We start from the raw sequence: 13,872 nt of genomic DNA on the forward strand, positions 1-13,872 counted from the left end.
ATGTCGTTTCTGACAAAGATTGGATAGTCTCCTTACAAGTCAATAACACGTTCTTGCCACTTAAACTTGACACAGGTGCTCAAGCTAATATCCTTTCTGAGAAAGATTTCAACAGGCTACTTGACATTTTAAACTTCCTACAAGAGAGGAAATCCCTGCAAAGTTCTCGAATGCACGTTATTTCAGTAAACTTGATGCATCAGCTGGATTTTGGCAACGAAAGCTGGATGAGGAGAGTTCTAAGCTCTGTACATACATAACACCCTTTGGAAGATATAGATTCTTACGGCTCCCCTTTGGCATATCTTCTGCCCCAACAGTATATCACAAGACGATACACGCCTTGTTTGATTCAGTAGAAGGTGTAGATACCTCCATGGATGACATTATTGTGTCAGGTTCAACGCCTGAAGATCATGATAAACATCTTTCTCAGGTTCTTGATATCGCACTTCAGAATAACTTGAAGTTTAACCCAGACAAATGTGTTTTGGGGGTCACCGAGTTGACAGTTCTTGGCGATGTGATCAGCAGTGACGGTGTGAAGTCAGATGTCCGGAAGGTTGACGCAATACAATCTATGCAGAGACATACCTGTAAGGAAGCTGTCCAGAGGTTTTTGGGTATGATAAACTACTAGGTAAATTCATCCCTCATTTGTCAGAGAAGACGCAACCTCTTAGACAATTGTTGGATAAAGATGTTGATTTTCAGTGGCTACCTCAACAGGAACACACATGGTTGTCTCTGAAGCAAGTTGTGTCACAGGAACCAGTCCTGAAGTTCTTTGATCCTGGGAGGAAGATCAAGATTTCGTCTGACGCTTCCCAGAATGGTTTCGTGCTGTCCTACTGCAGAAGAATTATTCTGATTAGTTGCCTGTAGCGTATGCTTCCAGAGCTCTTACCAGTGCTGAAACAAGGTACGCTCACATTGAAAAAGAAATGTTGTCAATAACCTTTGCATGTGAACATTTCCATCAGTATATACATGTATATGGACAGTCCATACTTGTAGAAACGGATCACAAACCATTAGTTTCAATCTTCAACAAGTCTCTCAATGAATGCCCTCTCAGAACTGAAATGGATTAAATGCATACCAATGCGAAACCTTCTGCAAAGATAATTGATGTTATACGAATGCCACTTTTGCAGCATAAAATATTATTCAGCAACATTCCTCGTTGCTTCGATGATTTTCTCGTTACTTCGATGATTTTCTCGTTACTTCGAGTAGTTCCTTTCAAAAACTTGAAATTTATCTTATTCCGAGGACATTTGTCTGGATCCGCCACGTCCAAGAGCTTCATTTTTGGTCTGTCCTCCTCTGGAATGGTTTTAGTCAGGTAGTCTGCGATAACTACATGCGATCTCAAACCAATGTCCATATATTCCTGTAGAATTTATCAAATAAGTTCTAATTGGGAAAACATTGGTCAAGGTATGACCCTTCGGAGCGATTTTTAAATCACATGCTGATTCATAGTGGCTAAAGCCATCCACCTGGGGTGGTATTAACTTTCAAATAGTCAATTTTCAATTTATGTTGAATAATGTTCAAGATTATAATAATGTTTTAATCCCCTACAGTCAAAAGTTCACAAATGGCGGGGTAAAATCAAACATGAGCATTCCTCCAAGATTTTCAAAAGCGTCACATAAAGCTTGCTCAAAAGATGTTTGATAAGTGTTGTTATCCCCAAGCCAAAGAGTACAATCGAGCATCCTCTTTCTATTAAGTGGTTCGTAAAAACCTGCTCAAAAGCTGTTTGATCATTGTAGCCACTCTCAAGGCCAGGAACAAGTCAATTGGGAGTTGCATCAGGCATCTTTTGGTCATGGAAGGATTTAAATTGAAAATCGCCACCAGTTATGGGTTTTTGTATTTTTAGTAACGCCTGACCAACCAAACGTGAAGCGAGAGTGAACTTTATTTATGGCCAAAATGTACTTTTACAATTTCAGAAAAATGTGCAGCTGTCAACTGGTTTGCACATGTCTCTGTTACCTGATCGTAATGTTCAGCATAGTCGTCGAACATGTCGGCTATCTGGTGTGGTGTCATGTTTTTCCTCAAATCATACTGAAACCTTGCCTTTGTGTGGCGCCCGGGCTTCTCCTAATAAGGTAAATAATATTGACGTCAATCGCGCGAAAGTGGTCAAATCGCCAGCACACAAAGTCAGTGGAAGTCGCGGTGGCTGAGCTGACTTTGTGTGCTGGCAATTAGGTGCCTGACTCAGAGGATGTGGGTTCGAATCCCGGATGGGACTCAACCCAACAAAAGTAAAGGAATCTATACTTTACTAAGGAAGTGTAATCCCAAATATAACATATGTTACACAGTTAAAATAAATATTAAACTTCACAGCCAGAGGATAATCAGTTTTGATTGAAGCCCAACATTACACAGCCACCCGGTTTCATCACTCATAGTTATTCATAGACATGTGCTCATGGTAATTATCTCTGCCTTTAGTGGCAACGTTACGTCATAATGGAAATATTTATGGAAAAACATATTGATAGCTGAAGTCAAAAGCTGACAGTACTGGCAGCTGCTACAGTACTGTGGCTATAGTGTGTGTGTGTGTGTGTGTGCGTGCGTGCGTGCGTGCGTGCGTGCGTGCGTACGTGTGTGTGGGGGGGGGCGGGGGTTTAAGGGGTATAGCGGTGGCTCGTCACGGCGATGACCCGGGTTCTATTCCTCACATATGGGTACAATATGTGTATCCGATTTCTGGGTCTCTTGGCTTCTGATGATGATGCTGGAATATTACTAAAAGTGGCGTAAAGCCATACTTACTCATACTTTGGATATAAAATCATATGTGTATGAAATGTCAATTTGAATTCATTTGAGACCGACCAAAGTTTGCACAGTCACATGAAATCGACAGACCAACTCAAATGAGCGCAACGAGGACAAGGCGGAGTGTCTTCTGGTAGGGACTACACCTCGCCGAGAACAGACCAACATCAAATCGTTTCACTTTGGCGAAACCACTGTTCCTCTTAATAACAGTGTTAAGGACTTTGGCGTGACTGTTGATCCAGAGCTGTCATTGGACCAGCACATTACCATCTTGCGCAAGACATGCTTCCTACTCCTCAGAAACACTGGAAACATCCGAAAGCTTCCCACAAAGGAGTCAGCTATAATCCTTGTCCTCTCACTGGTGATGACAAGACTAGTTATTGCAACAGCCTCTCTGCTGGTGCAACAAAATCCCAGATTGGTAGACTGCAACGGGTCCAGAACACAGCAGCAAGAATAGTCACTCTCTCACCCAGGTCATCTCACATCACCCCTGTGTTGAAGGACTTCCATTGGTTGCCCATTCCACAGCGCATCACTTTTAAACTCTGCATTCTCGCCTTCAGATGCCTCTCTGGAAGTGCACCTCGATATCTGTCCGACCTCCTTTCTCCATACAAACCAACAAGATCCCTCCGCTCCGAGAAACATAATCTTCTGTGTATTCCTAAAGACAGAACAGTTAAATTTGATCAAAGAACCTTCTCTTAGCCTCAGAGTGGAATCATCTCCCACAACATTTGAGAGAAATAACAGAGCTTTCAACCTTTCGAACATCGCTAAAGACCCACCTTTTCCATAAAGCCTTTTCGTCCTGACATCAGCGCTTTGAGCATGCAATGTGCATGTAAATATGCGCTTTATAAATGAACTATTATGCTTTAAAGATTAAAGATGAAAATGCAGCAGAGAAGGTTCGGGTGATCCTGGCACAGTCAGGCTGGTAAGGCTCATCATCAGCTCAGGGCCCTCGCCCCCCTCTACACGCAGCCCAGACAGCGAATGGGACCTCTCCCAGGAAACACTGCCTAGTCGAACCCACCAAGAACTTTCCGGAGAATATGTAGACTCCCCAACACTGCAGCCTTCTGCATTACCCAGAGTGTCAGAAGGGCTGTGCTCCCAATGGAGAACCCGGGCACTCTCCTGATCTGCGCCAAGAGATCAGGAGGTACCAAACCAAGAGAACATTTGAGATTATTTATCATGCTTTTCCTGGATCTTGCCAATCACATTGCTGTCAAAAGGACAGAAAATTCAATGATATAAATAAATTCATTGGCTTTATCAAAAAGGACACGAAGTTTGAAAGCTTCATTTTCCATGACGCCCTGGACATGTTCAGGATCGTACCATGGAAGGACCTCGGAGTTAAAGCCACAGACATGGCGGAGACGGTAGTAGAAGCAACGAGCCATGCCATCATGTCGTTTGAGATATGCTGTTTGTGCCAAAGAAGGGCATCCACTGACAAGATGTTGGACAGTCTCTGTAAATTCATTACATAGTCAAAACAACAGAAAATGTACGTGTCGATCGTCAAGTGGATATATAACGACAAGGCAAAAGAATATTCTTTTTTTACTATCCTCAGAAACAGATTCCATTTGGTGTAAAGGGAAACAATTCTGTGTTAACTATATGAATGAACCGCTAAAAATCAATGATGGCACCAGGTGTTCGCGAAATGAATGCACACCGGGACCGAGCGCCCAATTTCCCCGTGGAGGTGTTCGGCTCTGTTTGAATGGGCTACTAAAGAGAAAAGCATAGGTGATTTTGAGAATATTGGGTGAGTGAGTGAGTGAGTGAGTTTAGTTTTACGCCGCACTCAAAATGCCACATGTAAAGGTAACTGGTCCGTTAAAGTGAAGCCCTTGTCTGTCCACCCTCAAAATAGCCTCAATCAAAAGTGTTCAGTCTGTTCGGCCTGACTTGGCCCGGGCTGTCAAAAGCAACTTAAACCTCACACATGTATCTTGAAATGTGTTTAAATCCATAGATCAGTATTATATCTACCTAAATGCCACATTGTGATGTTACAAAGAAAACTGGGTCTATAAAGTGGTATTTAGATAGTTATAACTATATTCATTGGATGTAAACAGAATCTAGGATTCATCTGTGAGACTTCAAGATACATGTGTGAGGTTTAAGTTGCTTTTGACAGCCCGGGCCAAGTTGGGCCAATAGAGAGAGCTATGTTGAGGCTATGTTGAAAATGGAGAGTGAGTGAGTTTAGTTTTACGCCGTACTCCAGCTATATGGCGGCGGTCTGTAAATAATCGACTCTGGACCAGACAAACCAGTGATCAACAGCATGAGCATCGATCTGCGCAATTGGGAACCGATGACATGTGTCAACCAAGTCAGCGAGCCTGACCACCCGATCCCGTTAGTCGCCTTTTACGACAAGCATAGTCGCCTTTTGTGGCAAGAATGGGTTGCTGAAGACCTTTTCTACCCCGGATACCTGGAGGAATCCCCAAGATCGACTTCGTCGACTTATCCAGTCTGTGCCGAGATGGTGCCGAGCAATAATTCCTGCCAATGTTGGCCATACAAAGAACTGGCATTGTCGCCATCTTGTGGACTGAAGTAAACAGAAATACAACAATAAAGACTGCTGTTGTGTTGGCAACTAATAGTATAGTATTGACGTGTGAGTATTGACGTGTGAATTTTCACCTATTAACATTTAAATTACCATGACATAATTGCTCTCAGCGCAACTAGCGCAATAAATTATTCTAAAATGGCTGGTGCGTTTCCTTTTTTGGGGGAAGAGTGTACTATGGTGACGGATAAAATACTGCCTTCTTGAGACACATTTTGTACCTTTATGTACGTACAAACAGAGTTGATTCAACACAAACATTGTCTGTCTAGTACAAACTGGAATATATAACAACAGTTTTAAACTCTCAAACCTTGAACACTCAAAATTTTGGAAACTCAAGTTCGCTGACATACGTCAAGCAGCATGACGAGCAGTTTTCCGATATAAGTCGCTGACTCAGACTGCGATTGCGTTAGGGTTAAGAACATATAGAAGAGGCTGCAGTTGTCTGTTGTCACACAGGTGATAACAGATTTAGTTGAAACAGATATAAAAAATTTGGAAGCTGCAACTACGCGGTTTGAAACTGTTAGTATGATGGATTTACTGGTAGATGTTTTAAAGACAATATTGACATTATTACAACATAATATTGTTTCATGTAATACTTATGTGTGCTTCCTGCAATCTGTGCTCAAATTCTAAGGGGCAGTAGGGTAGCCTAGTGGTTAAAGCGTTCGCTCGTCACGGCCTGGGTTCGATGTCCCACATGGGTACAATGTATGAAGTCCATTTCAGGTGTCCCCCGCCGTGATATTGCTGGAATATTGCTAAAAGCGGCGTAAAACACAACTCACTCACTCGAATTTTAAAGACAATGATTACACAAGGAATCTCTCAGACATTCAGCGACCAAACCTGGAACCGTTTGCAAGTAAGACACTTCCGTGAAAGACATCGGTTTGTCAGGCTAATTCTTCTTCCACAGCCCAAACGTGTACTCATAGCCAGGACATAAACCTTCTGTATTCGTTTATGAAGCAATGTTTCGGTATAGATCCTTATGCCTTTGTCTTGCAAGTATATACTGGCTGGCTCGGGATCAGTTATGATGTGTCCGGGTGGGGTGTCTATGTCAAACTGCAGAATGGTGTCTCTACGAATGTTCTAGTGCTATGAAGGTCCGTAATTTGTTAGTCTAACGGTTGAAACAACAAGGCTACCAGAAATCTGTCCGCAAACGAATACACGAAGTTTACAAATATATACAAATTTCACCAAAGGAATTACAACAGCAGTTCAAAAAAGAGGGACAGCGCAAATACTGTGACAATATGATATAAAGCAGCGATAATAACAATGGATACGATAATAATAGCATTCACCTAATGAATGGTCAGGCTTCTAAAGTATTTCGACCAAGGCTGAGAATCCAGAGTGAAAAGTGATCTTCACTTGCTGCTGGTCCAGGTAATGCGAGATGACAGAGGTCTAAATACTTCCTGGAAAGTTCTACCGCACGCCGGATTAGCGTGGTTGTTCCCGATTACTCTTCACAATGTGATACTATAGCAATACTGTTTTACAACGTATTATACTGCCACATAAACACGCAGCCACGTACATGAACATCAGTTCACGACATCTAAACCCCATTTCGCCTGACCTAACATTGGGGCAACAACAGACTCCTTCTCGAAGCGTCAGATGACATTTGGGACAACAAAAAACTCCTTCTGGAAGCGTCAGATGACATTTGGGACAACAAAAAACTCCTTCTGGAAGCGTCAGATGACATTACATTTAACTCAGACATTCCTAACTCTACCCATGTTAGTTGCATTACGTCCTCAACGTAAGACACTAAACAACATATTTAACGTCACTGAATTGTGGAATAACGTCATGTCCCACATTTTACAGAAGCCTGTAAAGTTTTCACCCTTTAAATTTAACCTGTTTAGGCTGTTGGCAAATTATGTGATATCCATTCTCAAAGAAAACAAATGTGAAAACATGTCAATTTCATGTGTGCTACACATGCATGATTACCTCTTTAATGATTTGGGGCGGTGGGGTAACCTAGTGGTTAAGGCGTTGCCCAGTGGTTAAGGCGTTCGCTCGTCACGCCAAAGACCTGGGTTTGATTCCCCACATGGGCACAATGATTAAATTATGTTATTGGGTTTTTGTCAGCTGACAACTGCCCCTCCGCTCCCCTCCGCCCCTTCCCCACCACACTCGCACCTCACCCCATTCTTAGTAGTAGCAGCAGCTGTAGTAGTAGTAGTAGTAGACTGAGTGGTAGTAGTAGTAGTAGTAGTAGTAGTAGTAGTAGTAGTAGTAGTAGTAGTAGTAGTGAGTTGTAGAAGCTGTGTAGTAGTAGTAGTGGTAGTAGTAGTAGTAGTAGTAGTAGTAGATTGAGTTGTAGAAGCTGTAGTAGTAGTAGTAGTAGTAGTAGAAGTAGTAGTAGTTTTAGTGGTAGTGAGATAGTAGTAGCAGTAGTAGTACGTAGCAGTAGTAGTAGTAGTAGTAGTAGTAGTAGTGGTAGTAGTAGTAGTGGTTGTAGTAGTAGGGGTGGTAGTGAGTGAGTGAGTTTAGTTTTACGCCACTTTTAGCAATATTCCAGCAATATCACGACAGGGACTAGAAATGTGCTTCACAAATTGCACCCACTAAGGGAATCGAACCCGGACCTTCGGCGTGACGAGCGAACGATTTTACCACAAAGCTAAACCTCCGCCCCAGTAGTTGCTTCACTCAAAACCTTTACATCCTGAATTGTCCGTTTAACTGTCGTCTATGTCCACGTGTATTAATAACCGCTGGGCAGGTACTGTGTTGCACTGCCATAGGTGACGGTCTTGGGATAGGTACCAAGCTGGTGAGTCAGGATCAGTGGATGACATTACTTTTATGCCGCACTCAGCAATATTCCAGCTATATGGCGGCGATTTGTAAATATCGAATCGAACAGATGGCATGTGTCAACCAAGTCAGCGAGCCTAACCACCCGATTCCGATAGTCGCCTCTTACGACAAGCACGGGTTGCTGAAGATCAATTCTAACCCGGATCTTCGACTGACTCTAGAAGACTAATCGCCCACCATTTACCTCATATAAACAAAAATGACAGCCATGTGCATTTTATCGGAACAACCCTTCAGCTTAATTGTACTCTTTAACACACCAACGTATGTCGTAGTAGTTGATAAATAGCGTAATCAGTTAAATCATTACTGCTCGTACATGTTCAATCGGATCGTGTCTGGTTGTGATTGTAGTATTCCCTAAGCACTGTTTAGTAACAGGTATATAACAGTGTAACAAAGCGTCACTATGTCGTAATAGGATTAGCGGTTACCATGACCCCAAACACCAAGAGCCGTACCGTAAAGCTGTACTTCAGTCGACCAACAATGCCCGCTCACTGACAGCTTCACACTCCCGGACCATAAGGTGAGCTAACCGTTTCAGTTATATGTTTCAGAATATGTACGTTATAACAGTTCTTTGATAGTGGTAACTTCCCTAAAAGCTGGAGTAAGAGTACAATATGCCCTGTATTTATATCTGGCTGTAAAGACTACCCCAATCATTACAGAAGTATGTCTTAATTGACTCTGTTTGTAAAATATTTAATTCTATTCTAGTTTCATTATTGTCTATACCAAAACTTTTAAAATGAAAACATTTTGTCGATATTTTATCTAGGATAGGAAATCAATAAATGATAAATAAACGTATTTTTCCAAATAAGTGGAAGCGCGTTGAAGGGTGTTATTTTTAAATGGACGTGCACATGGATATCACATGATCAGTCTTCTCTAAATTGTACAGCAAAAATATTTCATTCAATTCTAGCATAAATATCGAATATATATGGTTTGTTGACGCTTTCGCTTAATAAGTCAGTTTACGTCAATGTATATACAGAAGTGAGAAAGAGTAGTAATCGGTTGAAAGATTTTGTTTTGCTTTGTTTTTGTTTGTTGGTTTGTTTGGGTTTGTTTTGTTTTGTTTGTTTGTTTGTCTTTTGGGTTTGGGGGGTATTTTATCATTTTGTTAGTTTGTTTCGGTGTTTTGTATATTTCAATACTTTGTTACTGAAACAGAAATCAAACGTAACAACAAATGAACTGTGCAACACTTAACCATTTTCAACAAAACTTCCCAGAATCGTGGTGTACTTTTAAAAAATCTAATTCGTTCATGTAGATAAAACGCTAGTATTAACAAATAAATATTACTAATAGTACCTGCATCTGTACCGAAATGTACCGTAGTAAAGGGGAACCCCATAAGCCTTCATCGTTATACACCGATATTCCGTGATACTGCTGGAATATTGCTAAAGCTAAACTCACTCACCACTCACCATTCTCCACGTCAGGCGATATACCAGCCTGATGGGACGTCAGGCGAATATAATAGTGTATTATGCATTCATTTTTATGTAGTGGAATCCTTATCGGTGAATAGGAGCACCACGAATAAACTGTGATCGCAAACCAGGAATCATGCTCTTGTATATATGGCGTCGTGTTTCAATGCAGAGAAGGCAAAGCAAATTGACAATTATCCATTATTATAAGCTAGCAACCGCTACTGAACTCACCTAAAGGGAACAAACCTATTTCACTGCCACATTAGATCACTTAACAGCAGCAACGCTAAATGTGAGTGAGTTTAGTTTTACGCCGCTTTTAGCAATATTCCAGCAATATCAAGGCGGAGGTCACCAGATATGGGCTTCACACATTGTACCCATGTGGGGAATCGAACCCAGGTATCCAGCGTGACTAGCGGACGCTTTAACCTCTAGGCTACCCAACCGCCCCAAACGCTATTTAAAAGCAAGTGTTGACGTTGAGCAGATTGTTAACAGAACATTGACTGTCATGCTTTCTTCAGTCAAGAAATACCTGTTAAGAAGAAATACTGACATCAATTCCATTTTTCAAATAGTCTTAAAATTAACTTTTGTATTATTATGTGTATAAGGACTTATATCAAATCTATGCACGGGAAATATTTAAGGATTATATCGAGTACCTAGAAAAAAATAAATTAAAAACCTGGCACGTATATTGACGGGAAATATAGAAAGGATTACTTCGAGATCCTAGGAAAAAAATCATTTAAAAAACTGGCACGTATATTGACGTGGTGGAGGTATTTGAATATGTACACTCATTAAGAACTGTACATGATCCTTGCACGAACCTTCAAGGGGTAAACAACAGTGATCTGAAAATCGATACTGCCACGCTCCCCGGTCACCGATATCATTTATATTAGTAGTGCCCTTGTGAGAGGGCTGTCGAATCACGCTTTCGTGGTCGTGTTCGGTTAGCAACTCTGGACCACCACATGATTCGACAAGCCATAACTTGTCTACATATAGCGGTGTTTCTATGCTCACGGACACTCTCATATTTTGTATATACACTGATCGGTTAAGGTTTTGTTTGAAAATACTCATGTTAATTACATTTGGTTATAGGTTAGTTTGCTGCCTCATTTAAACCATGTACGATTCTGTGAAATTACTGCATTGGAGATTGTGAAAGAAGTATGTTATTACAATGTACACACTTTTTCATTTGTACAAAGGGGCGGTTGGGTAGCCTGGTGGTTAAGACTTGGGTTCGATTCCCCACATGGGTACAATGTGTGAAAACCTCATGATAATTGTTTGGGTTTTTTTGTTGCTTAACACCAATACAACCATTCCAGCTGTGTGAAAGCAATCGAGTTCGATTCCCCAAATGCGTACAATATGTGAAGCCCATTCCTGGTGTATTCCTGGAATATTGCTAAAAGCGGCGTAAAACTAAACTCACTCACTCACTCATTCTTTTGCAAACAAAAAACTATGTTCTCAGAAAACGCAATATCACTCTGAAGGTTTAAAGGCTTATGTTAAATCTAGGACAAATAATAATCTTAGAAACATTCGTGATCTTTCACTGTCCTATTCCCGCACAAATCTCTACAGTAAATCATTTTCCAATCATCTTCACAACTTTGGAATAATCTCCCCTTATATGTTAGAGAATCAGTTTCCTTTAAAAGTTTTATATCGCATATAAGCTCGCGTAAGTCAAAAGCACCAGGATATTTCTCATTTGGTAATAGAATACTCAATGTGATTCATAGCCAGCTAAGATATTCAAATAGTAGATTAAATGGTGATCTATATAGGATTGGTCTTATAGAGAACCCTGAATGTAATTGTAAGTTTACCTGTGAAAATTCTCATCATTATTTTATGGAATGTTCTTTGTATTCTAATATCAGACAGGAAATGTTTCAAAATATTAGAAGAATTTGTAACATTAGAGCACCAAAAAAACTCGACGTACTATTTAATGGCAGTGCAGATCTTCCGTACAGTAACAATATTCAAATTTTTAAAGAAGTTCAAAAATTTATATCAAACTCCAAAAGGTTCAGTAATTGGATATAATGTTTATCATCTAAATAATTCATGTGTTCAATGTATTACTTTATTTTAAATATCTTATTCTCCTTTTGTATATATCTTTCTATCCCTGTACATATAGTTTGTTTCACGTTTGCATGTAAGCACTGTAAATAGGAGAGGGTTTCACTAAGTTGAAATAACTTGTATCCAATCCATTCTCTTGAATAAATATGCTTAAATCAAATCAAATCAAAGGATTATGTGTTCGTGAACGATATATACTTTTATTATCCTCCATTGCGGAGATCTCATACAATCAAAGATTACATCAGAAACAATGAAAATTATAAATTTACATCAGAAATAGAGGGTGACTCAGTCTTCTTTCCATCAGTACTGGAAGACAGCTTGTGTTTTGTAGTACGTAGTACACATCTTGTACACGTACCGTGCAGCAGTCAGTGTGAATTGTGATCTATCACTTTCACTTAAAGTGAAGTTAGGATTGCAGGATAATAGATTTAGAGTCAGGTCATCTTCAGACATATTGTGAAGAAAAACACTGAAGTCAACTGGTCCAATATTGGCAAGTTCACACCACAGATCATCCCGCACTTCAGATGTATATTCACATGACGTTATGATGTGAGACAAGGGATCTGAAAAGAAGTTAACACAGCGTTCACATACAAAGTTTGTAAAATACCTGAAAAGAATAAAGCATCACTTGTGCTCTGTTCACCCAGCATTGAAAGGGTACCCGGTGGGATATGTCGTCCTTATGTCTGTTTACCTTCTAACGCCTCACAGATAGCTTGGGTTAACCGGGGTAATAATGTCATAGCGTTTTTGGCATGCAACTATGCGTGGAATCAGGCGATTTAAGATTGTCCATTATAACTGAGTAGTTATCCTGTAACATATCTAGTAATTAGAGAGAGTACACTTGTAATATTTCTTGTTTTGTCCGGGTGTAATTTGGTAGATGGTGTCGTGTTGTGTTGGATTAGGTCAGTGGGTAAAATGAAGGCCTTACATACACAAAGAGACAGTCTTAATTTATCCCGTTAAACCAAATGTTTCGACCTTTATCAGGCGAATAATCTCGCCGACCGCATGCCCGAGTCGTCAATCGAAGGCGTCCAAATTCTATGTAGATCACTTGGAATATAATGGTAAAGAGCAGCGGTCGACACGGGTCCTTTCCTTTCGAGTGTTAATGTCAGGTTTGTCGTGTCTGAGTGCACCTGTCCCAGTAGCATGTCGTGCGCAGAACAGGGCTCAGTAGAGTGATTCATGGCGACGAGGCACGTCGGAGACTCGTCTGTTGGTCAAAGGGTTAAGTGTGAAGGTCGACTCTATAGATACTGGCGGGCTAAAGACATACCATACACAGAGAACACGTAAACAGAGGGCGATCATGGCGGCTGGGGCATGGCGTGGGGTGGAACTGACTGATGTAACCTGAGGTAGGATATAATTAGGGATATACCTGGTCATATACCTGTGATGCACCGTATATGACGTTTTAAGAAGTAGTTGTTTTTTCATCTGTGTATCGTCGTATTCCAGGTTCTTGCCACCGTTATGCGTTACCAAGGACAACCCCTGAGGCAATTCCCCGTGAAAATAAGTTTCAGTGTACAATGCTTGTTTTGTTTGTCTGTTGTTTAACGCCACGCCTAGTAGTATTTCGGTTATAGACGGTGGTAAGATGTTTGTTGCTTAAAGCCACACAAAGCCGCGATATTCTGTTCGTTGTTTAATTCCACACTCAGCGATATTCTAGCTAATTGACGATGATCTGTAAATAATCGAGTCTGAACCACACAACCCAGTGATTGACATCATGAGCATCGATCTACGCAACTGGGATATGATGACACGTGTCAATCAGTTGAGCGAGCCTGACCATCCAATTCATATGTCGTCTCTTAAGACAAGCATAGATTACTTAAGACCAAATCTAAACCGCATCTTCACGGGGTACAAGAACGGGTTGCTGAAGTCTCGTTAGAGGCCTCAAAGATGAACCCCCGGGGGGAATAGTATTTTCAGTAT

The sequence above is a fragment of the Haliotis rubra genome, unplaced genomic scaffold (assembly GCF_003918875.1).
Source record: "Haliotis rubra isolate DU_JTF1 unplaced genomic scaffold, ASM391887v1 Scf42, whole genome shotgun sequence".
Classification (NCBI taxonomy): domain Eukaryota; kingdom Metazoa; phylum Mollusca; class Gastropoda; order Lepetellida; family Haliotidae; genus Haliotis; species Haliotis rubra.